Genomic DNA, 20135 nt, shown 5'->3' with positions numbered 1-20135 from the left:
ACAAGTGCACATTTTTCATTAGCGCCGAGTGCCGTAAATGTAACAACACCCGAATATGCACGTTCCCTACTTGACGTCGTATTCGGCGCTCAAGGACCGATCCGATATTTGTATTCGTAGGTGTTTGAAAGAAAGAGGTCAATGATCAGAAATGCAGGAAGGGAGACGTAAACAGAGAGCTGATTAGGGATGGACAATAACTACCTATCAAATTGCAAATCACTTCATTAGCATGGCTAATTGTTTGGCCGCAGCACTTCCCAATAGTTTATTTTCACCGCCAACTCTCGGTCAAGCAACTTGCAAATCAGTACGGCAGACGTGCTCGAGGACAAGCGCAAACCTTTCATGAGCATAAGCAGTGCAAAAATGGATTGGATGGATACACGGTCGCGAGTTGACAGGTTTTCTTCGAATGGTGTGGCTCATGGCTTTCTAACTGGAGAATATCCATCCATCCATCCATTTTCTGAACCGCTTAATCCTCACTAGGGTCGCGGGGGGTGCTGGAGCCTATCCCAGCCGTCTCCGGGCAGTAGGCGGGGGACACCCAGAATCGGTTGCCAGCCAATCGCAGGGCACACATAGACGAACAACCATCCACGCTCACAATCACACCTAGGGACAATTTAGAGCGTCCAATCAGCCTGCCATGCATGTTTTTGGAATGTGGGAGGAAACCGGAGCACCCGGAAAAAACCCATGCAAGCCCGGGGAGAAGATGCAAACTCCACACAGGGAGGCCGGAGCTGGAATCGAACCCAGTACCTCTGCACTGTGAAGCCGACGTGCTAACCACTGGACTACCGGGCCACTGGAGAATATAACCCCCGCAATGTTGAATATTTTAGAGAAGCAGGCAGTTACAGTCGTTTGTGGGTAATCAAATCCGATGTCCGTCTAGGGTTTCACAAACGTGTATTGGCTTCCCTTTGCCCGAGGATATCTGCTCGGTGAATAACCGACGAGTGGATTTTCCATGCCACTCCCGCTGCTCTCATGCTGTGCCATCTAAGACATTTTTAGCATGCCTTCCGCATGCTAAACCCAAACCTGCCATTGATTCATAATCTATGGCTCCCTTGCATATGTTTGGCTACAAAAAAAAATGTCATCAACAATCCTATTCTACATTCATTCATTCATTCATCTTCCGTACCGCTTGATCCTCACTAGGGTCGCGGGGGGTGCCGGAGCCCATCCCAGCCGTCTCCGGGCAGTAGGCGGGGGACACCCAGAATCGGTTGCCAGCCAATCGCAGGGCACACATAGACGAACAACCATCCACGCTCACACTCACACCTAGGGACAATTTAGAGTGTTCAATCAGCCTGCCATGCATATTTTTGGAATGTGGGAGGAAACCGGAGCACCCGGAGAAAACCCACGCAGGCCCGGGGAGAACATGTAAACTCCACACAGGGAGGCCGGAGCTGGAATCGAACCCGGTACCTCTGCACTGTGAAGCCGACGTGCTAACCACTGGACTACCGGGCCGCCCCCTATTCTACATGTCTCATGCTATTCTGTTCCCCTTTGCAAGCAGAGAAAGTTATTTGATGCCGGTGTGGGTCACCCCCCGCCCCCCTCCCACCTTCTCGCAAACTTTATTATCACTCTTCCATAACCCGTCCACCTTGTCCGCTCTCTTCGCCCCGTGTCGCCAGGCAATGGGAGCCGCTGAGAGCGCACGAGGCAGGATTCAGAGGTCATTTTGTGAGTGCGGCTACTAATTAACAGAGATGGAATTAATCATTTCAAGGGAGATGAAGTGGAGCACACAGTTCAGACCTCTGTTTTATCTCTGTGTTTTTGCTTGCCTCTCTAAAGTAGTAAAAAAAACACTTAATTCCATTTCCATGGACACAGGCATCTCTACCTTCCGGGATTCAGGCCGGTTTCTATGGATGACATTTAATTCTGCTATTCTTCCCTATCAGTGCCATTATAGTTGCTCCTTCAAATTGAAGCTTACTTCCTGTGTATGGATACTGTTTTTATGTTCCTCCATCATGTTTTTTTTTCTCACAATATGCCAATGATGGTATGGTGATTTTCATGTCTATTTCAGCCATTTTGAAACATCATCGACTTGAAAAAAAAAAAAAAGAGCAGCACAGAGTCTGTCAAAAGGCACGTTGAGTTTGATTGCCCTGTTGTAATAGAAATGCAAATCCTTTTGCGAAAGAGCTGAGCTGATGTGGCAAGTCAGGCAAAGTCAGCACATTTCTATGGAAAAGCGGATCACCAAGCTCATCCATCCAATCGCAGGGTTCTTACTTACTCGTGTCTATACCACAATATCTTTGGAGAAGAGGCAGTAGTAAATAGGATGCATCTAGATTATTTTTAGGGGATGTGGGCTATGACTAAAAACGAAACCAGTAGTCACTTGTCAAAATCTTATCATCCCAATCTCCAATTTACTCATCCAATTACAAACCACACTCATAGCCTGGCGCTACAACATTATTGCAATCGACTTCTTCTAGCGATTAGCGATTCTGCAGCTCTGTTATGTGAATTGGTGTAAATTTTAGGTAAATGAGGAAATTCACTCAGTGTAGTTCCTGTTGAAGAACAGAGGTACATGTTGGCACATTCACATGAAACCACATTAAATGGATTTTTACATGAATGTTTAAAAAAAAAAAAATTAAACTAACAACATCTGCCAAACCCTTCATAGTGCTCGAATGTTGCAGGCATTTTCACCTAAAATTGTATTTCCTTCCATTCGAGTGCGCACCGAAGGTTTAGCCTTGGCATTGATAAAAGGCAAAAGAATGTTTGAGTTGTGCTTGTGGCATTAATTAAATTTCCGCCAACATTTCTGTACACATTTACTGCCGGAACATTATTTCGTCGTCAAGGAGATGCTAACGTAGCAACCAGCCGTAACGTTTAATTGACTTTCTAATTAATAATTCACTTTTTGGGGGGGGGGGCATTCAATGGCAGGCAAGTGAAAATAGTGAAAGCAGTGCCGTCTCATTACAGGTGATGATATTGCAGCCGAGACAGATGCCATAGTTCTGCCGCTGCCAAGGAATCAATGACATGGCTGCCAGTTCAAATCACGCTCACGGCTGTCAGGAAAATGAAGTGCGGCTCGGCTTAGATACGAGACGGACGGATGGATTGTCTTAAAACTAAATTACACAACAATGGAATGATGGATACATTGTTGAAAAAGTATTAATGTCACTCTGAAAATAAAATACAGCAGTCTGAGGAGTGTGGAAAGGGCTGGAAAGGCAGTCAGTAGTTTGAGGAAGACTGATAAACATTTAACAGTATGCCCTTTATTAAACCGAAATGTCAGTTTTTGGCAATGTACGCTATTGTTCTATTGCCATGCATCCAAATAAATGTTGTTGTTTTTTTAAAATCTAGTAATCCTAAATTACAAACAAAGCTGCAACGGAAACAATCGGACCATTTTTTTGTTAATATGAGATGCCCCACACTTGTTTTCATTATTCTTCATGTGTCGTTTACTCAAAATGACCAACACAAGCACAACCACACATGTAAAAATTGCTCAATAGACAATCGAGAGTCTGGTCAACAAAACCAAAAGTCTCGTGTAGTGCCCAGATTAACCTGTGAGAGGCAGCATAGCACCCAGACTTGAAGAAAATACAAAAGAAGAAGAATGAGTATTTGAAGATGTAGAAGCTAGGCTATCTTAATCCAGTAGCCATTGCTCTGGCAAACTCTTCCCATTGTAACTTTGATGAGCTTGATTTCGCACCGCTGGATAACTGGTCAGCATAGTTCTTTAAAGACATCTGATGATGAGTACTTTGCTGATTTTGTTTGGAAGGGAGGAATCCTTTTCAAAATCGGCTAGATTAGCTTTGTGTTGCCTTCGATTCTGTCCTTCTATTACAAAAAGAAGGAAACGTTTCGATTGGCCGGGAATCAAGTTGGCTGTGTTCACTCCCACGACGACGCAACCCCCCCCCCCCCCCCATTTCTAACTGCTTCTGTCACTAGAAAACTCCGCCCACGTGCAGTTAGATTGCACTTTGCGCTGGACTTGAACTGTACTATCATTTGACGCTCACTATGAAATGCAAATGAGGCAAATAGTTTAAATAAAGGCCATCCAGGTCTATGGTGACGTTAATGCAAATATATCCTCAATAGAAATTGTATGCAATCCTCAGCTGGTTCACCAAGTCCATGTCAAGGGAGTTATTAAGATAAAAGCATATGAAATGGGGAGGGGGGAGGAGTGGAGGTGAGGTGATGATAACATTTTAAATTCTGGTTAGTTTTAGTCAATTAGAGGGATCTGCATCCCCTGCATCTTGCATCCCCGAGACAAATGCTGACGCTCGGCTCAGAGGGCAGAAAGCAGCCCCGACTCAGATGTAATGTGGTCATAGAAAGTGAAGCCTTTGATATTGGTCCCCGTGGGCAGCATCGTTTTGAATTCCGCAACGGGAACGAGTGAAGCCTGACAGAAGACCGCAGAGTCGGAGCAACGCTGGGAAACAACAACATACGCTGAATACATTTGGAGGGGGGGGAAAAAATGACTATCCTTTGATATTCAGATCAGTCCTCGGCTGCGAAGCTCCTCGGTGATTTATACCAACAGAGTGCATTTAAGAAAATACATGTTGACTTTTTGCACTCACTAAAAGCATACAAGGTTGTGGCATACATCCACAAACGTTTTCATGAAATGACTATACGGAGCTAAAAGTTTCCATTTTACAACGTGCCTGATCATATAGAAGCATGGACATACTAATTACTTTCCACCAGAGACCAACGAGACCCTAAGCCTAATAATAGTGGTAATTCTGCGTTCCACATCAGAGCTAGCAAAGTGCTGACAAAAAGGATTTGCCTGAAAATGAACCAAGCAAGCAGTCAATAGCATTCATGAGCTCTGTCAGCAATATTTGACTTTTCTGGCCATCTTTGTACAAAATGTTCTAATCGCAATATCATCTCTCAATTGATCCGGCAGGATTATTGTGATTTATCCATTAAAATTCGGAAGACAGTCCCCTCTTTTTTTAACTTCTTCTTATAAGAACTTACTTGAATTGTTTGGGAAAAAAAGGACATCTAGTATTTTCACATATCAACATCTCATGTTTTGTCATTTAGCATCGTCGTCTTTAGCATGTCTGACATCCACCTCAAATCGAGTATGTTCCTGTTTTCTTACGCACGGGAATGTAGCTTGGTGAGGCTGCTATGAGTAGTTCATACAGAGCTTTTGTCCGATTTCCGATTTGTTTAAGGGAGTTGTAGCATCACAACAGGGGTGACGTTTAGCGCGAGCGTACAGCTAGTGGACTGAAAGGCTAAGCTAGCTCATACAAGGCGTACTTGTCTTTGTTTTCTTTTGAGTTTGATGGTGAACTTCAACTGACAGTGGCAATCAACAGCTGGAAGCCTCTTTTTTGTTTTTTAAAGAAGAACTATTCCCTCTTTCCAAAAGTGTTGCTTATAGTGAGCTGAACGCACGTATCGGAAACCTGCACTTGCAAGTCAAAGCAAATGACAAGCCAGTTTCACCTCATTATAACTAATTAGATAACTATTGGCTAGTTTTCTAAACCAAATGCTGCTCAAATTCCTTCACCCCCCATTCCCCACCCCTCAAATAACGTCAAGCGCCATTCATATATTGAAAAAATTTTTACATGGCCTTTAATGTCAGCTCCTATCTGTTGCTTCGTGACCTGCCTCTCAGGTCCCCCGGTCTAATTTTCATTGTCTTGACACTTGGTACTCTCGGAGATGTTGCCCTCCTCTGCCGAGAAGATTGGACTCTCCCCTTTAGCCACTCAACCCTAACAGCTTCATCAGTAACCAGGTAGGTGTTATTTTGACAAGGATTTCAATGGCAAGTCCTTTTCATATCATCACCTATATGAGTGTGAAAAGCAATACGCATGGGCATGCATGGATGGATACACAATCAGCGAAGCTCCAACGGCTTTCCAAACAAACATTAGTGACTGCTCAAGTGCGCGCGCGTGGACGCTCACGCCAAGAATGGCTTGTCGCCACATGTCACGCATGCCAAATTTATAAGCAAAAGCGTTGAGGGCTGCGGGGCTCATCGAGTGGCTTAGTGCCTCTTCACGCACCCTCGGGTTGGCGAACGTGCTGACAGCTCCATTAGAAAAGAGCAGGTGATTGCATTCTATTCCGTTCCCAACGCACGCATGACTAGCCCGACGCAGCGGTTGGTGGGAGGAACCCGCCCGAGCGCCGTTCCATTGGCTTTATGTCACTTTTAATACAAAACCCAAAGGCGGGATGGCTTCACCTTTTCAACACTTTCACAAGACCTGAGATTCTTAACATTGAGATTCTGTTTGAGTCGAGCTTAACCAGCCATACACACCTAAGACCCTTGAGAAAAATTGAAGCAATATAAAAAATATTTTAAAAAAAGTAGCTACTTTTTTTTTTGCGTGAAAAAAAATTAGCACAGCACTTGTTATCTTGACGGTCATGATGTGTAAAGGACATGGCAGCCTGTGCACTCTTTCATCATTGGAGAAAAAAAAAAATGCACGTCAGGTTGAACAGTTTCTCCGACTAGATCCAAAGCCGATCCTGATAGCGACTCGCCAATCTCGTTGCGCTTTTTTTTTTTTAAGCTTCCACCAGCTTTGCCTTCCCCCACCGCTCTCCTCCATCTTCCTCATGCAGGGTGGCTGGCACATGTAGTGACAGCCAGCCTGTTGGCTCCAGCTCAACCCCGTCTTGCTGTCTTGTCCTTTCAATGCCGAGCGTGGGCTGACGATTATCAGAACTGTGTCTGCACAAGACCTCTTGTTTTGACAGTGGCCTGTACTTCCTTGCATCCGTCGTTCCTTGCACTGGCACATGCAGCAGTTGAACTAGAATAAACTGTGCCTTTAACGTCAATACAAGTTTTTATTTATATTTACAGTCCTAACTTTGGTGGCGGCACATTTTCACACAGCAAATTGAAATATGATTTCCCCCAATCGCTGAGATGTTGATTAATCATGAATGGATTGTTCATTTGTTAATGCCAGACAATATATTTTGAAGAGATTGATAGATCACAATTTTCACCCTCAGCGTATACTGTATGTCCTATGGAAAATAAACCGGACTGTGCTTACGGGTGAACAGTAGCAGCGCGAGCGAGTGCTGTAAAACAAGATAAAGCGGGCCAAGTAAAAGATCACAATCTCCAAAATCCATCCGGCTCTTCTGTCAGCCTGCCGCCTCCAGTCAGACTAAAGACAGAAGTTGACCGCTGAAATAGGAGACAATTAACTTCGGCCCCGGCGCGCTAACTTGGAGCCGTGAGCCAGCTAACAAGCAGTGACGGGCAAACACTTTTCTTGGTTGCTAACTCGTTTCTACATACCACCTGACACACGGCATCAAATGAAGCCCCCTTTCCCACTGCAGAGGAACGACTCCCTTCACCATTGATCGACTCGCTATTGACACTTTCCATTGGCAAAATTAGCATTATTTCAAGGAGCGCAATTTCAATAGGAAAGATTTATTTGTGAACAAACGAGCAGAACTTGATTTTTGATTGTCGCATTTTTGCCCACAGGTGTCAAACTCAAGGGCCGGGGGCCAGATGTGGCCCGTCACGTCATTTAGAATGGCCCGCGAAAGCAAATCAAAGATGACAACTTCCATCAATTTTCACATACAATAAATCTGTAAGCATTTTCTCGCTACCAAACCCGTTATTACAGTTACTCTAACAATAACCGAATAAAACGTTACTCTTGTCTTCTATATATAGTTTCAGTCCTGCAAGGGAAACAGTAATTATGTGGCGCACGACAAAAATGAGCTTTCAACACATGCAAGTCAAAAAAATAAAATAAAAATGTATATATATATATATTTATATATATACACACACACACACACACACACACACACACACACACACACACACACACACACAAACACACACACAGTACATATATCCTTGCATACTCGGCTACAGTAAGTGTATGTGCAGTGTGTTCCTTGGCGGTTTTCTCTTCCAGTGTGCGAGTGCTGTGTTTACTTTAGATGACAGATGCAATCTTCCCCTGTATCAGCTTCTCAGGTCAATCTATTTCTTATTACTCTATCCAAACAACGTCATCTGGCCTGGGACACACACACAGACACTCACCAATATTTTGAAAATTAGCAGACAAAGCAAATACGTGTTCCCGCTGCTTGAAAATACATGTCATTGGATTTCAACGTCCTCGGAAGTTTACTCCGCATTTTCCTCCAGCCCCTCTCTTTCTCACTCTTGGCTATTATTCACTTTGCTCGTGTGATTTACTTTCTATTGGGGGATTAAAAATCAATTATGCAGGAAGCCATGCGTAGGTGTGATTATTGCAGCGCATGACGGCGCCATTCATCACACGACCACCCTTCTCCATAGCCTCCGGTTGCACAACGCACGCCGGGATAGCCATCATTGAGCGTGGACCCTGCCCTAACTATTAGTTGTTGTTTTTTTTCTTATTTCTCATTTACATCGTATACAAAGGATAACCCAGCTTCTGATGTTTAAGCTATTTTTTTTTAATGGGCAGGTATTACCGCACAAAGTAATTCTCCAATTGATTAACGGCAATTACGGCAGCTTTTGAGTTATTTGCTGCGACTCCAATAACGCAGTTAAGAGGCTTAACATGGTACACTCTAAATGGTCTCAGCAAATACCTTTGACTATTGACTGTCCCGATTGAGTTATCGTCTTGCACTGTATCCTCACGTTCACATATGAATCACTTACATTGAATTAGAAGGAAACGCGAACAACAAAAAGGGCATCGGAGTAATCATGAACCACTTTATTTCCAAAAATTAAAGCAAATCTATTCATCGGAGTTGACTGATGTGTCCTTCACTTTTACTTGAGCTGAGCCAATAAAAACTCATAAATGCAGTTCGTTGAAAACTGAAGTTGAGCTAAGGGTGAGTGAGCTCAGTCATCAGCTCCGGATTGGTTCACTCCATTTAAAACTCAATGACGGGCACAATCGAGTGACGTAATGGCGGAAGCGTTCGCCTGGCAGAGAAACCTCAATGCCGATGATGCAGACAAAAATCGAACTTGCAGGTCTTTTGATGCAGGACCGAGTCAAAGCACCCTGGATATGGATGTCTTTTTTTTTTTTTTTCCTTGCTTGGGTTCATATAGATTTGGCCCCTGCCTTCTTGTTGAGAGCCAAAGCGAGAAGAACGCACCCTGCTCTGCGCATCTCATAATCTTCCGTGTCCTGCTCCCTGAAGTCTCTGCGGCATTCTATAAATATTGTGTTGTCTGCCCTCTGGATGTCCCCCCCTCCCCCTGCTACATTCTTCTTTTTACACAAAACAGTGTGCTACATTTCTTCACCCCATCTCAACGATGACTTATTCAATATTGCTGCGCCTGCAGACATCAATTAAACTTTTGTGGTGTATTCTGTACGTTCAGCCAATACGATTGCGGCATCGTTTTACTGGCCCATATTCCCGATATTGACATTTTAATCAATGCTTAACTTTATAAAAAATGAAAACAGAGCTTTCGGAATGTCTCAGTCTTGCAGTGTACAACATTTGGATCAAACAAGTTGGCCAACATATTTTGTCTAAACCGCAGTGATCCACGCACAAGCATCGTCAACGTGGGTCTCGGTCTATGCAGCGCCTCGCTGCATACAGACGTTCGCCATTTGCTTTCATGTGTGTCAGATTCGGGACTTTTGCAGAAAAGTCACGTCTGTTTACTCTGAATGGTTCAAAGATAATTTACCTGGATTAGGGGAGCCATCTGCGCCTGCCATCCCAAATTGCTCTGGAGGTGTCTCAATAAATAGCGAGCAGGCTGGGTGGCAGGCAGTGCAATGGAAAGGCACTCAGAGATTTGCTTAATACTGCGATGTCTGACTTGGTTCAAAATGTTGACCCCCTTTCTTCATTTCTGGAAACTTCTTAGACTAAGCGTAAGCGTTCACATTCAAGACAAATTCACCGAGCAATAAAGTCGGGAAACATGCAGACTAACGAGATTTTGGAGACTGAAACGCAAGGCAAGCGCCACTGCATGCATTCGTTGCAACAAGGACCTTCTTGCAAATTCTGAACTCGAGACGGACGGGCTAAAATTCCACCACGTGCTACATTTTGGTCACATAAGTTTGCCGTGGCCGCTAGGGAATTCGAAGTAAATGTAGCCTGGAGTCATAATCAGCACGTGGCTAATATCACGTTTACTTCCTTGTGTGTTGGTGCATGAAATTATAGCTGAAGGTGTGTACTGGAAACCCATTTAGAGTATATTTCAGTTGAGACAAGTCTGCCGAAATGACAGAAAATGTCGCTCCGCATCATTGCTTCCCACATAGCGCTGATAGAGATTCGTCACGTTTATGCTTTTTTTTTGTGTGTTTTGTTTTGTTTGATGCTTCATGCCAAGCGAGGCTCTTCAGTTGCGATGCAGGCACGGGCTTGTTCCATTTCGGCCATTTTTTTGCCCTTATCAACCGGTGTGGCGTGTGAAGGCATTTCTTTTGGATGCACAATGCCGCCCCGCTTCGTGTAAAGCATTGTGTGAAGTCTTATTTGAAGTCTACCTAGTCAGTTTGAGACAATCCTGGCCATCGGGTGAGTGCGCTCTCGTGTGGAAAGAAGAAGCTCCAAACATGCCCAAGGTGAGTGTATTGATTTTTTTTTTTTTTTTTAAAGGCTGAATCTGGTGGGATTCAAAAACATGCCGGAATGCAGAAAAAAAAAAAAGACACCCTATTCTCCTCCAACTCACAACCACCAGCCCAGAATCGCTGTGAATACCATCCTGAGGATACACCGACTCGTTGTCTATTTGGAGACTTGCATGATATTTACTCTCGCCACAACCGTTCCTGGTTGACCCAAACAAAGACCTGACATTAATTGAGTGTTGATGGCTCCGTTTTCACGACATAACTTCTCAGCCTCTCTCTCTCTTGGCAAAGAAAACCCTTCCACTGATTGCAAGCCTATGGGAAAGGGAAGCCATATAACCTCTTTGGCTTATACCCAATGGATGGTGACCTGAGCACCAGGCCATCGAGCCCCATCTTGTGACTCTTGTCCGGGTCGAGGGGAAAAAGTAGTCCATTTATTGTCATTGTTGTACGGGTTTCTGAGATGTGGCTTGTCTGGTCCCTCACTTAGGACTCGTTTGCCCTTGGTGACCCCCACAGCTTGGACAACCCCTCCAACAAGATGATATGACAGCTCAGGGAGTGGAAATGACAATGAGTTCGTCCCAAAAATTAAAAGTACTCGATATCGCTTCTCTTCAGCATGCAAAAGTGTGAAACTGAGTATCTTCAGAATTTTGGGGACGAATAAAAACAATCTCTACTTGCTTGTTCACTGAAGCTTTTCGAAGCGGCTGAAAGCCAACACTGAAGCATGAGCAAGTGCCCCTTGTGTTGTTCTTTGATGCGGAAGAACCCAACCAAACACCTTTAGGAGGAACTGTAACAGATAGTGAGCCACAAAATCCTTTTTTGGGTCCAAATGCCTGTGGTGCTCCAAAATCAAAGCCTTATCGAAACCCTTAGCCAGACGAATGGCAGATAGCAACTCGGGGGGGCGGAACACTTGTGGCAGCTGAGGCGTAAAACATTCTGAATAGAATTTGTTGCTGCCATCTTTGCCTGAAATTAGATCTGGGAAGCTCGGACCTGGGCGGCCATATCCGGATTGCTTTACAACCGCTGCAAATAAGACAATAAACATTCAGTTTGGGAGATGTGACAAACGTATATTAGCCTCGGGCATCAATTTGGGCAGACAGATTAGAACATGTTCACTTCTTATTTCCATTTTGTTCTTATTTCCACACCTAAAATTTTATTTAAGTGATGATTTGATAAAAAAAAATAAAAATAAAAAGTCTGGCTGCACTGTCGATGAACCTTCCTACAAGTTTGAGCCAGGGGATCTACAATCTGCTGATGCTGCTTGCACCCGGGGATGGGCACATCCTTCTTGCTATATCAGACTTATATATTTTATGTATACAGTAGATGCGCGTGAAGCTATGCCAGGGTGTATGCACACAACAACACACACACAGACACACACACACAGAGAGCAGGGGCTGAAAATGCAAAGCTGGTGGAAAAAAATTGCGCAAATGGAGTGCAAGCAATATTTCTGGCTTTCTTCTCCAGTGATGATTCGACCGACCACACGGACACGTGAGAGCGAGCAGAGGCCTGGCCTCGGAGACGGCGAACTGCAGCATCCAATGTTGGAGCATTAGCGGCGGTCGACCCATCGGACCTTGATATTAAAACAGGCAAGTCCAAGAGATTTAAAAAAAAAAAAACAGCATAAAATTTTGTTTTTATTTACACAGAAAGAAGAAAATGACATTAAAAAAAAGGTCTAATGAATCCAACTGACCACTGTAAAAAGAATCCAGAGCAGTAGAACCATTTCATTGAGTATGCCATTCCTCATCATCTGAGATTCTCGCGTTGCAAATATGGAGTAATCAAATCATCTACTGTATCTGTTAACATTCGCAATCAGCCCTGATGAGTTGTTTAGCACTTTGTTTCAAATGCAACACAGTTGCCATGGCACATGAGCCTTTAAACGGTGATTTAAAAAAATAAAATAAAGTATGTTGCGGAGTTCAATAGAGTAACGCGGTTTTTGTTTCAGAAGACATAAGCAATACAAATCTTCATTTCTGTTTTCGGTGAACGAGGGGAAAAAAAAACCCAGCAGGGGGAACGCGTTGCACTTTCACTCAAGCGCCCCCATAACTCCAAAGAGCTTTTTCCACACCTGTTCGCTCGCTACGTCAAAACCGATGTATCGCTTTGCCGTTTGTAAATGTTGAACTCATATAGCCGCGTTTTTTTTTCCTTCCCCCTCCAAGTCGCAGATGTCTTGGTTTTATTTTCACAAACCTCCGTTCCGTTAAGGTTTGCCCCTCAGACAAGCAAAATTAAATTTAAAAAAACGCAGTAAATAAAGAAGAGGAAGTAGTGGACCAGGTTTGGTACAATATTTGTAAAGCCATCATGGTGATGATTTTTGGTGCTTGTGATTTAATTTTATTTAAACATTCGTATCTCTCGGACGGTGAGGCCCCTCCTTCTCTATATCACGGATGTGATTGGTCATTAGCTTAGCCCTGAGCAACCGTGATGTCATTTTCTCCAAAATGGCCGCCCCGGACGGTGAGGCCCCTCCTTCTCTAGCACGGATGTAATTGGTCATTAGCTGAGCCCTGAGCAACCGTGATGTCATTTTCTCCAAAATGGCCGCCCCCCCGGACGGTGAGGCCCCTCCTTCTCTAGCACGGATGTGATTGGTCATTAGCTGAGCCCTGAGTAACCGTGATGTCATTTTCAGCAAAATGGCCGCCACCCGGATGGTGAGGCCCCTCCTTCTTTCGCACGGATGTGATTGGTCAATAGCTTGAGCAACCATGATGTCATTTTCAGCAAAATGGCCGCCCCCGGACGGTGAGGCCCCTCCTTCTCTAGCACGGATTTGATTGGTCATTAGCTGAGCCCTGAGCAACCGTGATGTCATTTTCTGCTAAATGGCCGCCCCCCGGATGGTGAGGCCCCTCCTTCTTTCGCACGGATGTGATTGGTCATTAGCTTAGCCCTGAGCAACCGTGATGTAATTTTCAGCAAAATGGCCGCCGCCCGGACGGTGAGGCCCCTCCTTCTCTAGCACGGATGTGATTGGTCAATAGCTTGAGCAACCATGATGTCATTTTCAGCAAAATGGCCGCCCCCGGACGGTGAGGCCCCTCCTTCTCTAGCACGGATGTGATTGGTCATTAGCTGAGCCCTGAGCAACCGTGATGTCATTTTCTCCAAAATGGCCGCCACCCGGATGGTGAGGCCCCTCCTTCTTTCGCACGGATGTGATTGGTCTATAGCTTGAGCAACCATGATGTCATTTTCAGCAAAATGGCCGCCCCCTGGACGGTGAGGCCCCTCCTTCTCTAGCACGGATGTGATTGGTCATTAGCTGAGCCCTGAGCATCCGTGATGTCATTTTCAGCAAAATGGCCGCCCCCCGCAGCTGGACAAAAACTGGTGGATTTTACTGCTTCACTCATATCCCACACACGGCATATTAATCAAAATGTCATGTTTGAACAAGTGGTACTGCAAAGAACATAAATCTATCAAGAACATTTGGGGGTTGACATCCCCCCTTTAAGTTTTACCAGCGCTTTGCATTTTTTCAGTGCTTCAAGGTTTGCAATCGACGGCACGGTTGCCGGTAACATTTTTACAACGGCGGGGGCTCGAGCGAACACGCATTTTCACAATCCCCGTGCTCTCGTGAAATTGACAGATGCTTTGTTGGCTCAATGAATTTTCCAAGCTCTCTTGACATGCCCCGTTCAAGTGTTAACAAGGCCACTCCAAAAAAACAAAAAAAAAAAAACATGGAAATACTCTACAAAATACATACATGGAATCTGTAAAATGATAAATACCTGACGTTTTCTCTTCCTACAACCTCCATTATCAAAGTGTGGAACACAGTTTTCTATGCATTCCCCGACTTCAATGGTGAACGTGGCACTGCCCTTTTGTGAAGTAGAACTCGAGCGATGCTCCCCACCTCTGCCACTTATCCACCGCGCGACTTTGAAGAAACTCAAAAGAGGCCACAGCCGGCAAGCGGCCCGCAGGGGTGACAGATTTATATCGGCCCAATCAAACCTCTCAGACTGCCAGCAGCTGACCTGAGCGGCGTAGAGAAATAAAAGTCACAATGCATATTACAGTCCCACCGAGGCTGTCGCCCTCTGCAGCTCAAGGCCCGTCGTTAGTAGAGTTCCTCATAAGAGCTTTCCCATATGCGTCTCTCCCAAAATGTTATGATTGGGACGTAACGTGTTATGACGGCGACTTCCCAAACTGTGATTCGGGTCAAGTGAAGGACAGTTAATTGGACCTGCTTACGAGCGCCGGAGAAGCATGATTACCTACTGGACATTGACGAGACTCCAAATTGATCTGAGCTCACTGCTCGGAAGCCAAAAATGGAATTGAATGCCGGCTTTTTAATTTAAGCGTCTGGTCTTGCCTTTTGAAAGCAGGGAGGGGGAATCTATTTTACTTTTGTTTCTTCATTCAGCCTGCTAGACGAGTTGTGCATTTGGAGAAATGAATCCAATTCTTCTATCGTCGTCTTCCACACAATTTCGGCCTGTCTCACAAATAAACCTAATTTTCTGTTTTCCTCCTAGGTGAAAAATGCCAAACTTGATGAACAACAACAAACGGAAGCAGGGTTCCGCCACAGCTTCTCCTGGAAGGACAGCGATTTTTCAATAAAGAAGAACAACATGCTGGTACACCTCGAAACACCTGTCCAAGAGGCACTCATCACGCCAAACAATTTCAACCTTATTTCCAAAAGTGTGTACACCGATGTCCGAGTGCTATTTGGGAACGGCAGTGGTACCTCTACTTATGAAATTATTTGGTTCTGGAAGAAATTTCTTAACACACACTTTGTTAATTACAGCACTTTGTATGCAGCGTAGAAAAGTTCGCAAACAGAGACGCGTTTTCCATGTAAATGCCCTAATCCGTTCCGAGCCCCTCAAAATTCCGACATAAATGTTTTATGAAGCATAAACGTGCATCAAAATACGTAACAAAGGCATGCTACAATTAACGTCGAGGCTCAATATGAAAATCAAGGTCCCATCATCAATATGAAATTGATCTTTTCGATCAATTACGCTGTTGTCGTTTGTGAAATTAGATCCAGTCCACGCCAGCTTTAATTTTACGTCCACGTCTTGGTTTTCATTCGAAGAGTCATTTGAAAAGTGGCCGATTGATAGGTCGTCTTCGTTCCTCTTCATCGAGTTTGACAGGCGAATGGAGGAAGAGAAGCACGCCGGACTGGACTGTGATTAATAGCTTGATAGTGCTACTTTGTCGAACACAAAGTAGAAAAATAACAAGCCTTAAATTATGTGTGAAGCAATTTGGGACATCTTTCAGGCCACTTTATCTGACATCAGAAGACAGAAAAGAAAAAAAAAAAAAAGAGTTGGATAATGACTTCAAGAATTGCGCACTGTTGAAACCAGGAAAGTGACACATTTTGACGCCGGGGCCATTATTTAAATATCTACCACCGCCATACCCCCTGAATTTGTATTCACAGTGTGAAGGGCAATATTTTTTTATTTTTTTTTTGGTGACCTTGGTTTTCGATGCATGCTAATTTATACTAATGTAAGCATTCCTTGCCTTGCTGATGCGCAGTGGAAGGAGTTTCTTTTTGCCTCTTCTTAGGTGGGGTAAGGTCCTCGTCTGAAAACCAAAATACCAACCTGTGCCCCCCCCCCCCCCATATCCCTCGAGAACAGGGAATGTGTTGCGATGGAAGGAGAAGCGATCTTTAGAAACTGAAATGAATGCTTTAGTTTGGTCTGCCGCCTCTTCGCTTAATGCCATATTTTGCATATTTTGCGTGGGAATGAGATATTTTAATGAAAGTAAGTACAATGCAGAAAATGTCTTTATAGTGATGATTTAGACGTGGAGAGGGCAGAATGATGGGAATATATTTGGAGGGATAAACAGAGGGAGGCGGGGGGGGGGGGGCAGATATGCGGCTCCCTCATCCAAGCCAATTCCTTGCCGTGCAAATTTTACCACAGTCTTTGCGCTTAATTGATTCGCCGAGAGGATGATAATCTGTGTTCCGTGATAAGAGGCTGCTGCTTTGAGTGCCATTTTGTTTGATACAAAAATAGAATATCAATCCAAGTATTTCACGCAAAAAGGACAAAAGTAAACGAATCACCGCAAATAGCCGGCCGACTGAATCTGAATCCAATTACGATTCTTTTTTCCCCCCCCTGCGTTGTAATACGGTTGCTTCCGAAATCCCCACTGAATATGAATTAGCGGCGTTTCTAGCGTCTAGGTTAATGACATCAAGAGCTGTACACTTGATGACTAAGTGCTCTTGCAATCAAGCCCTTCAAGGCATATGGTGCAATTGCCGGTAAGACGGAGGGAGAAATGTTCATGCGAGTTACCGAAGAGTCGCACTCGGAAGCTTGTTTTGTTTGTAACAAAATCTTGCCGTCACCGGCTAGCGAACAAGACGAGCAGAGAATCATTTCAAATTTTCCCTCACCCGTCACACAAAAGGTACTTCTCTGCTGAAGAAAAAAAAAAAGAAGAAAAAGAAGAACTCGGGTTAGCCACCCAACTGCATTGCTAACCTGTATTGAGTTTTGAGGCTTTACAATAAGAAAAAATTATACCGTGGAAGGGGGGGGGGGGCGCCGGTGTTGACTCGCAGACGAGCACAAGGCTGCTTAGGGGTGTCATCTCCTCCGAGTTAATTGCCGTGCCCTTCTCTTAACAAAACGAGTGCAAGAAATAACTCATGTGCCCCTTGGTTAGCTCATTAGCGATCTCCAAATTCCTCGCTCGGCAACTTTTCTCACCCCGGCCACCTCACTCCGCCGTCTCACTTCACTTTGGCGCAACGCAAACAAGCAGCGTTCCTGAATCGTTGTCGTATTCAATTCACATTCGCGGGGTCAAGCTGCCTTTCTTGGGTGGCTCGATCACAAGTGAGTGTCCGCACTCAACGTTACAATTCCGCTGCATAGCAAGTGAGCAAGGCAAGGCGATTTGATGCATTTTGTGACGATTCAGAAATGATATCATCCTCAAGGCCGTTCACACGTCGAGTGAGGATTTAAGAAGAAAAAAAAATTAACCCGATATGAGCAAGCACTTGGCAGCCGAGGCGTGAATTTAGACTCACTGTAAAGCAGCCAGGGGCAGCGGGTGAGAGAACAACAGCGGGCAACAACTGGTCCACTCCCGACATCCGTCGTCCACATGTTATGCAAGATGCTTCAAAAGCAAAGCCCGTATCATCAAATATCATTTGCATTCCATAGAAAATCATCTGATACATGAGAACTCCAAAGGCAAAGTGTCCTTGGCAAAACGGTTGTCGAGGCACGTCCATTTTGGTTCCCCATTAGTGACCTATGGCTGAGATGAATCCATCTTAGGATCAACGCGCTCGCGAGTCTTATGAGCTCAACTGAGCCTTGCAAAGTCACTTTGATGACCGTCATCCATATTTCTATGTGGATCTTGATGCTTAAATTACATTTTTAAAAAAAACACTTTATTGACTCACGGTTAGATTTTTTTTTTTTTGGTTTTACTTCAAAATGATTGCAAAAGGTCACTCCACTGCAGAAAACAAATCAATTATTTCTGCAATGCATACATTGAACTGTGGCATAATTAAATGCACAGACATGAAGCATGGAGCCTGTAACTGAAAACTGTGACTTTTTTAAGCATTGCAAAGTCTCTGTGGGATGTCAAATGGGCAATCATAATGCCGCTCTTGGTGCCATGTTTGTCCGAGAAAAGACAGCAATCTATCTCGAGAAACCGATGACAACGTTGCTCCTCCAGACCTGGTCTGTTCTTTGAGATGAAATGGTCGGAAGTAAGAGTTTGCCAACAAAAGAAATAAGAGAAAAATCAAAATAGCATTTTTCCTACTTCCGCTATGGATGGCTGCTTTGTAATGGAATGATTCCTCGTCAAGGGGGGGGGGGGGGGGGGGGGGCTATTTCTGATAACCTTGCGTTTTCCTCAAACTTAAACCAGATGTCCAGTTGGATGTTTAAAAAAAAAATGTCATGACCCTGCCTCAAGTTTGTTTTTTTTTGAAAACCAAAAAAAAAAAAAGACAGTGGCAACATTTGGCTCCCCGTATATTTATGCGCATACTAATAAAGTGAAGTCACCAGAGCTATCTGTCAAAATCAAGAAGCAATATGCGGGAATGATTAGTTATGCCTGACTGAGTTTCCTTAACATTCTCCATCTGCACGCACCGCTAAGGTATGGAATAAGCAGAGTTGGGTAAAGGGCTGTGTACTGACAAGGTTAAGCTGACGCGGTTGCAGGAAAAATATGCCATGTACAAAAGTCACAGAGATCTGGCCACTGGAAAGGCTCTTTTAACAAAACGAGAACCAACATGGAGAATACCAAAGGTGCATACATTTATAATAGTGCAGTCAGTGACTTGGTTAGCATTCGAGGCTTATTGCGAGTCACCTCAACTGTTATTCTTGTTTTAGGCTTATTTTTTTTTAAGGGAATGAGCGGAGCCGCTTCAAGTGCCCGGGAATCAAGTCGGCTGTGTTCGCTCCCACAACGGCGCAAACGGAACATAATAAATCTCGACCCATGCACATGCATCATGCCTGGCACAAAAACAGGGCCCTATAATATTGACTTTAACACCGATGTCAAGCATTAAATATTTAAAGAATGAAAAACGTGATATCCAGATACAATCAATTTTTTAAAAAACGGTCAATGAAGACACCGACAGGTAAAAATCACTCCATGTCACCCAGACATAAGTAGAAAGCTAGTTATTTACTGATATTGATACCACTTACCCGTGTAGATGTGTGCGTCGTCAGATTTCCCGAAAGTTCCAGACAGAATATAATTGGACTGCAGAAACGTGAACTCTGAAAGAGGAAACAAAGCTATTTATTACAGAATAAACAGGTCGTAAGACCGACAAAGTATAACAAAAGTCGCTGGTACAACGCCAGAATAATGAGTGAAACAAAAACGCTTGTCAGAAAAAAAAGACACCCCCCAAAAAATCCAAAACTGGTTCAACACCAAACAAAAAACACAAAAAACAACTTACAATGACAACCAGGTGGAATCCGAAAACCGAGAACATGAACGCTTGAGTCGTGGAGAAGAATTTGTGGCTTGGAAGTAGAACCGGGAGCACGGCAAACAGAAGGACCAAGCCAGAGAACTCCTTAAATACTTGGCTTGATTAAATGAGCAACAGGTGTGCGGGGAGGAGAGTCCCTTTTCTGCCACCGGGTGGGGGTACACAAGAACAGAACATACCAGCGTGTGTGTGTGTCATCATGGTGGCAGGAGGAGGTTGATTTTTAGCTTTGGACTACAAAAAACATTTGGAGTTGCATTTTTTATTTTTCATGAAAAGCACTTTGTAAATTAAAAAAAAAAAAGGATTGCGGCGGC

The 20135-nt window shown here is 44.2% G+C and overlaps 1 protein-coding gene across 1 annotated transcript in view; it reads right to left on the bottom strand.

Moving 5' to 3' along the window:
• Positions 1-19934, bottom strand: part of LOC127616373 (zonadhesin-like) — a 69248-nt gene extending 49314 nt beyond the window's left edge. The window contains exons 1-2 of the mRNA XM_052087929.1: positions 19783-19934; positions 19520-19594 (exon numbers count right to left, since the gene is read on the bottom strand). The gene's annotated coding sequence lies outside the window, so the exon portion shown is untranslated. The remainder of the gene's footprint in view (positions 1-19519; positions 19595-19782) is intronic.
• Between the last annotated feature and the right edge of the window lie 201 nt (positions 19935-20135).

The sequence above is a fragment of the Hippocampus zosterae genome, chromosome 15, assembly GCF_025434085.1.
Source record: "Hippocampus zosterae strain Florida chromosome 15, ASM2543408v3, whole genome shotgun sequence".
Taxonomy (NCBI): Eukaryota; Metazoa; Chordata; class Actinopteri; order Syngnathiformes; family Syngnathidae; genus Hippocampus; species Hippocampus zosterae.
This window is presented reverse-complemented; position numbering and strand designations above follow the sequence as displayed.